Genomic DNA, 12,254 nt, shown 5'->3' on the forward strand with positions numbered 1-12,254 from the left:
TTATTTTTATTTTTATTTTTATTTTCTCACAGTATTTACTTGGAAACAGAACTCGTATTGAGTCACGTTAGAATAAGAGAAAAATAAATGACAGACATAATACTGTCATTTGGGGAGTCTCAATAATAGCTTAAAAACACTGTAATTAAACAAGAACCTCCTATTGTAAACGTTCTGGCACCCCCCCCACACACACACACATATATACTTAATTTACTTACATAAATTTATATACGAAAGTATAGATTTATGCGTAAACTTTAAGTATTTACTTGAAGAGTGCTCAATACGTAGGTAGAGCTAGTTAGTAAGTTATAAAATGTATATGGCGATTAAGCTACACTGAATATTCTGCGTTTCATCCACTCTAGGATTCTTCAGGCTTATGCACATAAGCCTGAAGAATCCTAGAGTGGATGAAATGCGGAATATTCAGTGTAGCTTAATCGCCATATACATTTTATAACTTACTATATATATATATATATATATATATATATATATCCTGATTTCATTCTTTACTTCCCCTATCTTATATACCTGTGTGTCTATGTGTATATGTATGTGTCTATGTATTTATTTTATGACCGTGTGTACTTTAGATTTATATATTTCTATATTATTTGGTATACCCTCCCATGTTTATTCAATCCATTTGTATGTTTCTATGTGTGTATGCATCTATCTGTACTCTTGCCAAATTATTTGTATTCTTATATTTATATATATATATAATTTATGTAAATCATACATATTTATGTGTGAGTATATATATCTGTGTTTGCATTGTTGTTTATTAGTATATGATTGTGTGCATATATTTGTGTATTTTTTGTATGTATGTGTATACATAAGATTATATATATATATATATATATATATATATATATATATATATATGCTTATTTGTATGTCGGTTGGTTCTCTGTCAGTATATACATATGTATTTTATTTTTAATTTGGGTATTATCTACCTGTGCGTTGCTACTTTTGAGTATTTCGTTGATTTAATTACTTCTTTTGCCTGAATATATTTATATATTTATAGGCAAGTGTACTTGTATCTGTGTTATTAGTAATCTGGTCTTGAATGTATTAATTTGTGATTTAATATGACTTTATATCTATACTTAAATAGCGTAAACTTCCAACTTAATAGTATAGTTACACCTTTACTTATGTGCATGTATATGTATATATATATATATATATATATATATATATATATATATATGTGTGTGTATGTGTATGTGTGTGTGTATATATGGATATATATGTGTGTGTGTGTATATATATACATATATGTATTGTATTCTTTTTATATACATAAATATTAGTAGTTTTTTATTTATAATTATTGGACCTATTTAATTTATTTAATCCCCTCTTATGGCTAAATATGTTATATTAAAAAGATAATAAATATTAATTTTATTCTGTTTTTATTATTATTATTATTATTATTATTATTATTATCATTACTATTATGTTTATTATTATTAATAATAATTTTAATATTGTTTTATCATTATTTATATATTTATCTAATAAAAACGCGAAAACTTTAACCTTATATCATTTAGCATAAAGGGCCTAATTAATTGTAGACGTATGTTTGAATTGCGTTGATATTACTCGTGGACGTATGTGAGAGGATAAATATGCTGGCTAGATACATTCACTGCCTTTTTTTGACATGTTCATTTCTGACGCTTGGATTGTATCTTCTGTCTGTATTTGTAATAATATGTTTCATTACTGAATTGTATAATTGTTCATAAATTGGTTGACACGCAGATCTTTTTCTTTTTCTTTTTCTTTTTCTATATGCTGTCAAATTCTTACTTTCTCTCTTTCTCTCTTTCTCTATTTAACTAGATCTCATTATTCTTTCCTTTTCCTTCTAGTTCTTATTCTCTTTATAATAACCATTTATATCTTTTTTCTTTTCTTCTCCATATCATATATATATATATATATATATATATATATATATATATATATATATATATATACATATACATATATATATTTTCTCTCTTCTTTTTCTCTCTATTTTTTTCTCTCTATTTTCTTTCTCTATTTCTTTCTCTATTCTTTTTTTTCTCTTCTCAATCACTCTCTCCCCATTGTAATCTTTTAACTTTATTTAAATTGCCCCTCCCTTTTTACATTTTTTAATTAAAGTTCTGTGTTTTAAGTTTTTTAACTCCAACTTTTAAAGAGTTCCTACCTAAAATAAAAATCCATTATTCATTGAACTTTTGAATAGTCAAGTCGCTGCCTGATGATATCTGTTGTTTGATTGAAACAAGTGGCTATTTGTAGCAGCGGGATGTGAGCATGTTTATATAACAATAAACAAGTATTATCAGCTCTTTTTATTGAGCACTATCTAACAACCTCGTTGAATTCATTAGTCCATTACTTTTGAATATAAAAAAACCCGAGTATCGTCGCTCCATTATTGTTGAGCACTATTATACGCTGGATTTTTTTTTACCTAAACATGGAGAAAATTAACTTCCAAACATCCCTGAAAAATATTCCTACCACCACCAATCGGAATTACCAGATGACCCTCCTTTTAAAAACTGAGGAGCTACTTAGGAGAATGAAGTGGAAAGCTTTTTTCTTCCTGAGAAATTCTAATGTCAACAAGAATAAGGATTACTATGGTTTCAAAAATCGAGATTCGGCACCACATATCGACCAATTGGATGCTTTTGAAGCAGACATTATGGATCTTATTAGAAGCCTGTCTTTCCATAGGAAAAAGAATCATTTTCAAAAACAGTTGGATTTTACCATTAAGAAAATCAACACCTCGGATTACCTTTACGTTAAAGCAGATAAGACACAAAATGTCTACAAACTAACTACACATGAATATAACAAGCTTATTAAAGAAAATATTACAAAAAATTACAAAAAATCAAATATAGATATTTGCAAAAAAATTAACAAGGATAGTAAAGAAATAACTGACAGACTTAAAATTAGTAATAGAGTGGGAATTTTACAAAAAAAACAGTCATATATTTTGCTTAAAGACCATAAGATTAATTTTGAAAATAAACCTACAACTAGGTTAATTAATCCTACGAAACCCAAAATTGGTAAATTAAGTAAAAATATACTAGAAAGAGTTAACTATCAAATTAAATCAACATATAAACTAAATCTATGGATTAACACAGCGGATACCATTAAATGGTTTTCCAATATACATAATAAAAAGAATTGTACTTTCTTACAATTCGATATTGTGAATTACTATCCCTCCATATCTAAAGAACTATTCGAAGAGGTGATGGAGTTTGCTAAACTCCTGTCTGATATAAAAGACACTGAAATTGAAATTATACGGACATGTAGAAATACTACATTAATTAGTGGAAATGATCAGTGGTTGAAAAAAGATCAAAATGACCTGTTTGACATTTTAATGGGGTCTTTGGATTCGGCTGAAATGACAGACTTAGTAGGTCTATTCATACTATACAACTTAACCAAAGACATCAATGTCATGGATATAGGCTTGTATCGTGATGATGGACTGATGATCATCAAGGAATCCAACGGCCCTAAATGTGAAAGAACCAAAAAGATTATCTTAAATGAATTCCGTAGAATTAAATTAAAAGTGGATATTATATCAGATGTTAAAACTGTAAATTTTTTGGATGTGAACTTTGATTTAAGGAAAGGCATCTACCAACCATATAGAAAGGAAAACTCAAACCCAATTTATGTACACCCCCTATCAAATCACCCAAAATCTATCATAAGGCATATACCCAAATCCATTAGTAAAAGAATCAGTGACAATTCTTCCAATCTTGAAACATTTAATAAACATAAATATTTCTATAACAGGGCCCTTAAGGATAGTGGATACAAAAACACCCAAATTGAGTTCATAGAACCAACATACCCAAACACAAATACAAATAGAAACCGTAAGAGAAAAATCCTGTGGTACAATCCTCCTTTTAATCTGAAACTTAAAACAAATCTAGGAATAAAATCCTTAAACTTAATTAAAAAGCACTTCCCTATTAATAACATACTACATAAAATTTTCAATAAAAATACAATAAAACTTAGTTATAGCTGTAATGAAAACCTTGAAAAAATAATTAAAAACCATAATAACAAAATATTAAACAAAAATAGCACACCCATTGCTACCGAAAGTTGTAACTGTAGAATTAAATCAAAATGCCCTCTTAAAGGAAATTGTCAAATTACTTCTGTAGTGTACCAAGCAACTATTTCTACTAAGGAAAATCCGAATGAAAAAAAATATTACATAGGAATGACAAATAACAATTTTAAAGAAAGATTTACCGGTCACAAGTGCTCTTTTGAAAATAATGAGTACAAAAATAGAACTTCCTTGTCTAAATATTACAATGAACTAGTAGAGAAAGGTTACTCCCCAATAGTAAATTGGAAAATTTTAAAGAAAGCGAAAACCTGTTCATCTTTAAACTCGCCTTGCTACCTATGTCTTTATGAGAAATTATTTATACTTACTTTTAGAGAAAGAGATAAATTATTAAATAAGAAGCACAAAAAATTCAATTAATTGCAAACATTATAAAAACCATCTTTTAAGTAATTTAGTTTAGATATAAAATTTAAATAAATTTAAAATTGTCACTGATTTCTATAATTTATTAAAATACTATTAATATACTTTCTCCTCTCCTGATTTCATTCTTTACTTCCCCTATCTTATATACCTGTGTGTCTATGTGTATATGTATGTGTCTATGTATTTATTTTATGACCGTGTGTACTTTAGATTTATATATTTCTATATTATTTGGTATACCCTCCCATGTTTATTCAATCCATTTGTATGTTTCTATGTGTGTAAGCATCTATCTGTACTCTTGCCAAATTATTTGTATTCTTATATTTATATATATATAATTTATGTAAATCATACATATTTATGTGTGAGTATATACATGTGTGTTTGCGTTGTTGTTTATTAGTATATGATTGTGTGCATATATTTGTGTATTTTTTGTATGTATGTGTATACATAAGATTATATATATATATATATATATATATATATATATATGCTTATTTGTATGCCGGTTGGTTCTCTGTGGGTATATACATATGTATTTTATTATTTTTAATTTGCGTATTATCTACCTGTGCGTTGCTACTTTTGAGTATTTCGTTGATTTAATTACTTCTTTTGCCTGAATATATTTATATATTTATAGGCAAGTGTACTTGTATCTGTGTTATTAGTAATCTGGTCTTGAATGTATTAATTTGTGATTTAATATGACTTTATATCTATACTTAAATAGCTTAAACTTTCAACTTAATAGTATAGTTACACCTTTACTTATGTGCATGTATTGTATTCTTTTTATATACATAAATATTAGTAGTTTTTTATTTATAATTATTGGACCTATTTAATTTATTTAATCCCCTCTTATGGCTAAATATGTTATATTAAAAAGATAATAAATATTAATTTTATTCTGTTTTATTATTATTATTATTATTATTATTATTATTACTATTATGTTTATTATTATTAATAATAATTTTAATATTGTTTTATCATTATTTATATATTTATCTAATAAAAACGCGAAAACTTTAACCTTATATCATTTAGCATAAAGGGCCTAATTAATTGTAGACGTATGTTTGAATTGCGTTGATATTACTCGTGGACGTATGTGAGAGGATAAATATGCTGGCTAGATACATTCACTGCCTTTTTTTGACATGTTCATTTCTGACGCTTGGATTGTATCTTCTGTCTGTATTTGTAATAATATGTTTCATTACTGAATTGTATAATTGTTCATAAATTGGTTGACACGCAGATCTTTTTCTTTTTCTATATGCTGTCAAATTCTTACTTTCTCTCTTTCTCTCTTTCTCTATTTAACTAGATCTCATTATTCTTTCCTTTTTTTTCTAGTTCTTATTCTCTTTATAATAACCATTTATATCTTTTTTCTTTTCTTCTCCATATCATATATATATATATATATATATATATATATATATATGTGTGTATGTATATATATATATATATATATATATATATATATATATATACATATACATATATATATATATATATATATATATATATATATATACATATACATATATATATTTTCTCTCTTCTTTTTCTCTCTATTTTTTTCTCTCTATTTTCTTTCGCTATTTCTTTCTCTATTCTTTTTTTTCTCTTCTCAATCACTCTCTCCCCATTGTAATCTTTTAACTTTATTTAAATTGCCCCTCCCTTTTTACATTTTTTAATTAAAGTTCTGTGTTTTAAGTTTTTTAACTCCAACTTTTAAAGAGTTCCTACCTAAAATAAAAATCCATTATTCATTGAACTTTTGAATAGTCAAGTCGCTGCCTGATGATATCTGTTGTTTGATTGAAACAAGTGGCTATTTGTAGCAGCGGGATGTGAGCATGTTTATATAACAATAAACAAGTAATGTATATATATATATATATATAAAATGTGTGTGTGTTGCAAAATACCCACAATTTCGTTTCTGGCATGTTGTATTGCCAGATTAAAAAATCTGATTGGAAAACAGACATCTAAAACTATGCCATTTAGATTTGACTACAAATATCGTTTCATTGCAATATAACTTATATATGTATAGTTTCGACATCCATTCATTTGTAAAGTTGCACAAACACTTCAACGAGTGACTGTCTCTACTACAAATTATTTGTATTGGATTGTTTTTTCTTTATTTATTCATGTCAAACTCATTTAATCGTACCCATCACCATCATTGTTGTCCTGATCATTGAGGATTTATGACTTTTGGAACGATCCTTCATGTGTATTTTATATGTATGTGTATGTGTACGTGTTTATATGGATATGTATGTACATGCATATATGTCTGCCTCTATGTGTGTATGTTTGCATGTGTGTGTGTAGATGCATGTGTATTATTGTGTGCAGATGAATGTATGCATGTGTGTGCGCATGCATGTGATTATTTACAGATGTATGTGGGGTGGAGAGGGCTCCCGTAAGCCGTGGTGAAAGCAATCCCTCTAGAAGAAGCAAATCTCTGATTAAAAAAAAACATAAAACGGAAGACCAGTACCCATATTAAGCTGGTCTGCAGTTTGACTTGTTGCTGGCTATCTTGCTCTAGCTTGTTGCTGGATCTCAACATTTTGAACCGAGAGAGATTTAGCTGTTGTACATAGCTAAAACTCTGTAATAACATCTTTGTATAGATACTTCCTCAGACATTTTGTCAAAAAAAAAAAAAGAAAAAAATCCTGTGGCGATGGAACAGTTGTGACGCATGCAGGCCTGAAAGGATGGAAGCGTGTAATAACTGATCTGCCATCATTATATGTATGTATGCATGCATGTATGTATGTATGTATGTGAGTATGTGTATGTATGTACATGTGTATATGTTTATATATGTATGTATGTTTACATCTGTATATATATATATGTGTGTGTGTATATATACGTTTATGTGTGTATGTGTGTATATATGTTCATGTGTGTATGTATGTTCATGTGTGTATGTGTGTATATATGTTTCTGTGTGTATGTGTGTATATATGTTCATGTGTGTATGTGTATATATATGTTATGTGTGTATGTGTGTATATATGTTCATGTGTGTATGTGTGTATATATGTTTATGTGTGTATATATGTTTATGTGTGTATGTGTATATATATGTTTATGTGTGTATGTGTATATATATGTTTATGTGTGTTTATATGTTCATGTGTGTATGTGTATATATATGTTTATGTGTGTATGTGTATATATGTTCATGTGTGTATGTGTGTATATATGTTTATGTGTGTATGTGTGTATATATGTTTATGTGTGTATGTGTATATATATGTTCATGTGTGTATGTGTATATATGTTTATGTGTGTATGTGTATATATATGTTTATGTGTGTATGTATGTTCATGTGTGTACGTTTGTATATATGTTCATATGTGTATATATGTTCATGTGTGTATATATGTTTGTGTGTATGTGTAGATATGCATATATATGTATGTATATGTAGGTATGTGTATGTGAGTATGTATGTATATATGCATATATATATGTGTACATATATGTATAAGTATGTATATCTATGTACATATGCATGTGTATATGTATGTATATATGTGTATGCATGTATATATGTGTGTATGTATATTTATGTGCGTGCATGTGTATTTATGTGTATATATGTATGTATGTGTATATATGTACGTATGTATATATATATATATATATATATATATATATATATATATATATATATATGTGTGTGTGTATATTTATGTATACCAATGACCATCTTCATTATAATGTCTGCTTGAGGGTATACAAGTTGCTGGCAGGACTAAAAAGTAATCTTCAGGCACATGGACTTTCAGTGACTGAGGGAGTGATACTCGTCTGACAATACGTTGCAATCACCATGTATATATATATATATATATATATATATATATATATATATATATAACTCATTGGTTGCAAGAATCTTATCTTAACGTTGGTATGATGCTCTGACTTAATCTGATTGAGATACTTTCCCTCAGAGATTTTTTGACTCCTATTTCAGGACATTATTATATGGAGAGCTTCTAGAAAATGTGCACTAAAATTTGCCTATCAGAACCCAGATGATTAGCTTACTGCAGCTAATGGCGGGATGATGGTGTTGGTTTTGCAGTCAGATCCACTCTTGTTGATTGCACGTCTCCTGAAACTAACTATAGAATCCACAATTATGTTTATCTCCTCTCTTCACTGATATGAGCTCCTTACTCTAATCTATAATCTTAATTGTAAGTAAACTAACACATCAATAAAAAAAAATAGACGTGTAAGAATGTAGTGCTTTCTGATTTTTTATCGCATTTAAAGTTGAACAGTTGCTTCTAACATATGTTCGAATGGAAAGGATACAGCAAATTTAATAAATACATAAATATAATAAGTGATTAAAATAAATGAAAATAAATATTAATAAAATAATTAAATTTATGAATGCAATATAATAAAATATTACTAAATAAGAATGCCCATGAAATATACTAACACGCACACACATATATTAAAATTGATTCCTTACAATCATAAACAGAACAAATCTACATATTTTGGTTAGAGGTAATTACATATTTCTATATTTTTAATCATGGAAACTCGTTAACATGCATCTATCTCTCTCTCTCTCTCATATATATATATATATTTAATAATAGTATAAAAATAATTAACGTGGAAGCATTTGTAAGACTTCGTCATTTAAGTAACAATTCGATCGCGGATTTATAGTCAACTATTTTACTTTTATTTTAAATTAAAAAACGTTGCATAAACAGTTTTCTTTTAATGGTTGCTAGCTGAAATGCGCAAAAACGTTTTTTCACTTCCTTCATATTTATCTCATAAACTTTTTTTATCACGCTTGTATTTATATATATATATATATATATATATATATATATATATATATATATATATGAGAGATAGATAGATGCATGTTAACGAGTTTCCATGATTAAAAATAAAGAAATATGTAATTCCCTCTTACCAAAATATGTATAGATTTTTTCAGTTTATAATTGAAAGGAATACATTTTATTTAGATTTTATAAATTATATCAAATAATATTATTCTTACAAAAACCTTTATAGACTTGTTCTGTGTTGCACGTCTCTTATTATTGTTAGGAGTAGAATTAATGTGCACATTATGAATTAAATCAAGTAATATTCAAAATATTTTTAAACTGAATGAAAATACAAATAATAAAACATATTTTTCTTTATTTTTATTTGCAGATGTTCCTGCACGAACGAAATTGCTGAATTGGACTTGCTTATCATTTTATTAAATATTTACTTGTGACAAGATGTTTTCTTGTAATATATGTGATTATGCTTGTGTTTTTAAATCAACGTTAGTGACGCATATGAGAACTCACATCGGGGAAGATCTATATTCCTGTGAAATTTGTGAATATTCATCTTCTAGCAATTCAAATTTATTGAAACATATAAGAACTCACGAAAAACCACATTCTTGTAATATATGTGAATATTCCTGTACTAGAAAATATACATTATTACAACATATGAGAACTCACACTGGTGAAAAACCATTTTCTTGTCAAAAATGTGAATATTCTTGTTCTGATAAATCAAATTTAGTGAAACATGTGAGAACTCACGCAGAGAAAAAACCATATTCTTGTGAATTTTGTGTATATTCTTGTGCTCGAAAATCAGATTTAGTGAGACATATTAGAACTCAAGGAAAAAGCCACACTCATGTGGGGTGTGTAGATATTCCTATTCTGAAAAATATAAATTAGTGCGATATTAAGGCAGGTCGATTTTGGAACCCCGGTGAGGTAATGGTGATGATAGTTGGGGGTTTGACATAGAAAAGACCTACACGAAATATTTTTCTCAAAATCGTTATCTTTGCTTGAGGAAATGACTTTAAAAGTTGAACAATTGGAATGATTAAAAGTTTTTTAATGAATTGTCAAGAACGTCCCATCATCAAAACAATCCGTACTGTTAAGAAAATAGAATCATTATTTAGAATATGTTTTAAACTACATTTTTAAATAAAATGAGTGAGGATAATGCATTAATAAAATAAATATTAATTGTAAAGGCAAAATTATGTTTTGTAAATGATAACGACCAAAGTTCGCTTGTTCATTCCAGGAACTTTATTTTGGTGGAAACATTTTAGATTTCACCGGCGCAAAACACGCTCGTTATTGATATTGAAACTTAACGTTTGTTTATTATTTAATTTGAAAACATTACGATCTAGGCTGAATTATTTCGAAAGGAAAAACGAAAAAGACTTGTTTAAAATATATATTATAATATTTCTAGTGTCTGCAGTGAATTTAAACATATTTGTTTTATCTTTTTTTAATTTGTTTTTCTATTAGATTGGTGCAAAAATAATGGCATTTTTGACGTTTAAACGGACGCAGAAAACATCATTTTTGCACCAACCTAATATTTTACATCAAATTCTCTTTGAAATTTTTATTAAAATATGGTCATACTCCAGTTTTATATTAAAACAAAAAATAGTTCATATATTTTATTCTACACATTCTTTACGAAACATAACCACGTAAATTTTCAAGTTTTTCTACTCAATAAAAAATACTTTGCAGAAAATTAGTGTCAAATTTTAATTTCTTTTATTTTTAAGGAGTAATTGCTTTTAAGCATTGTTTTTCTTCTAAAATTAAAGTTGGCTTTTTCATTTCAGGAACTTTTCTGGGATGGAAACATTTTAGATTTCACCGTCGCAAAACATGCTCGTTATTGATATTAAAAATTAACGTTTGTTTATTATTTAATTAAAAAAAATTACGATTTAGGCTGAATTATTTCGAAAGGAAAAACGAAAAAGACTTGTTTAAACTATATATTATTATATTTCAAGTGTCTGCAGTGAATTTAAACATGTTTGTTTTATCTTTTTTAATTTGTTTTACTATTAGGTTGACACAAAAACAATGTCATTTTTTGCACCAACCTAATATTTCACATCAAATTCTATTTGAAATTTTTATTAAAATATGGTAATACTCCAGTTTTATATTAAAACAACAACAAAAATATAGTCCATACAATTTTATTCTACACATTCTTTATGAAACATAACCACATAAATTTTCAAGTTTTTCTACTTAATAAAAAATACTTTGCAGAAAATTAGTGTCAAATTTTAATTTCTTTTATTTTTAAGGAGTAATTGCTTTTAAGCATTGTTTTTCTTCTAAAATTATAGTTTTAAAATCAGATAACCCACAAAGATTAATACAAGTAAATAAGGAAACTCCTTTAACGGGTTTTTGTTATGTGTGCATCTATGTTATTGTGCTAAAATTACTTTGTTATTTAGAAAGCCATTCTTAATATGGCAAGGAGGTTGTATTGTAACTATTCTGTACTTTCACCAAAAAATTTAATAAACAAAAATTTCATAAAAATTAAATTTAACTTGAAAATACTATTAAAAATAGCATAGTAACATAGATGCACAAGCAGTAGTTTTTCAAACTTTAAACACTAAACACTCGTTAAAAATGGAACAGCTACAGCAAGAATGAATCTCTTTATGGATAAATTCATGTTATCGAAGGCGGAGCTAAAATCTGCTAAAAATGTCTAAAC

At 27.0% G+C, this 12,254-nt stretch overlaps 1 long non-coding RNA gene across 1 annotated transcript in view; it reads left to right on the forward strand.

Annotated features, from left to right (window-relative positions):
• Window positions 1–11,249, forward strand: part of LOC145239939 (uncharacterized) — a 12,376-nt gene extending 1,127 nt beyond the window's left edge. The window contains exon 2 of the long non-coding RNA XR_013862425.1: window positions 9,879–11,249. This is a non-coding gene — a long non-coding RNA (uncharacterized LOC145239939). The remainder of the gene's footprint in view (window positions 1–9,878) is intronic.
• The last annotated feature ends 1,005 nt before the right edge of the window (window positions 11,250–12,254 follow it).

This window comes from Euprymna scolopes, chromosome 19 (assembly GCF_053919585.1).
Source record: "Euprymna scolopes isolate OS-2025 chromosome 19, ASM5391958v1, whole genome shotgun sequence".
Lineage (NCBI taxonomy): Eukaryota > Metazoa > Mollusca > Cephalopoda > Sepiida > Sepiolidae > Euprymna > Euprymna scolopes.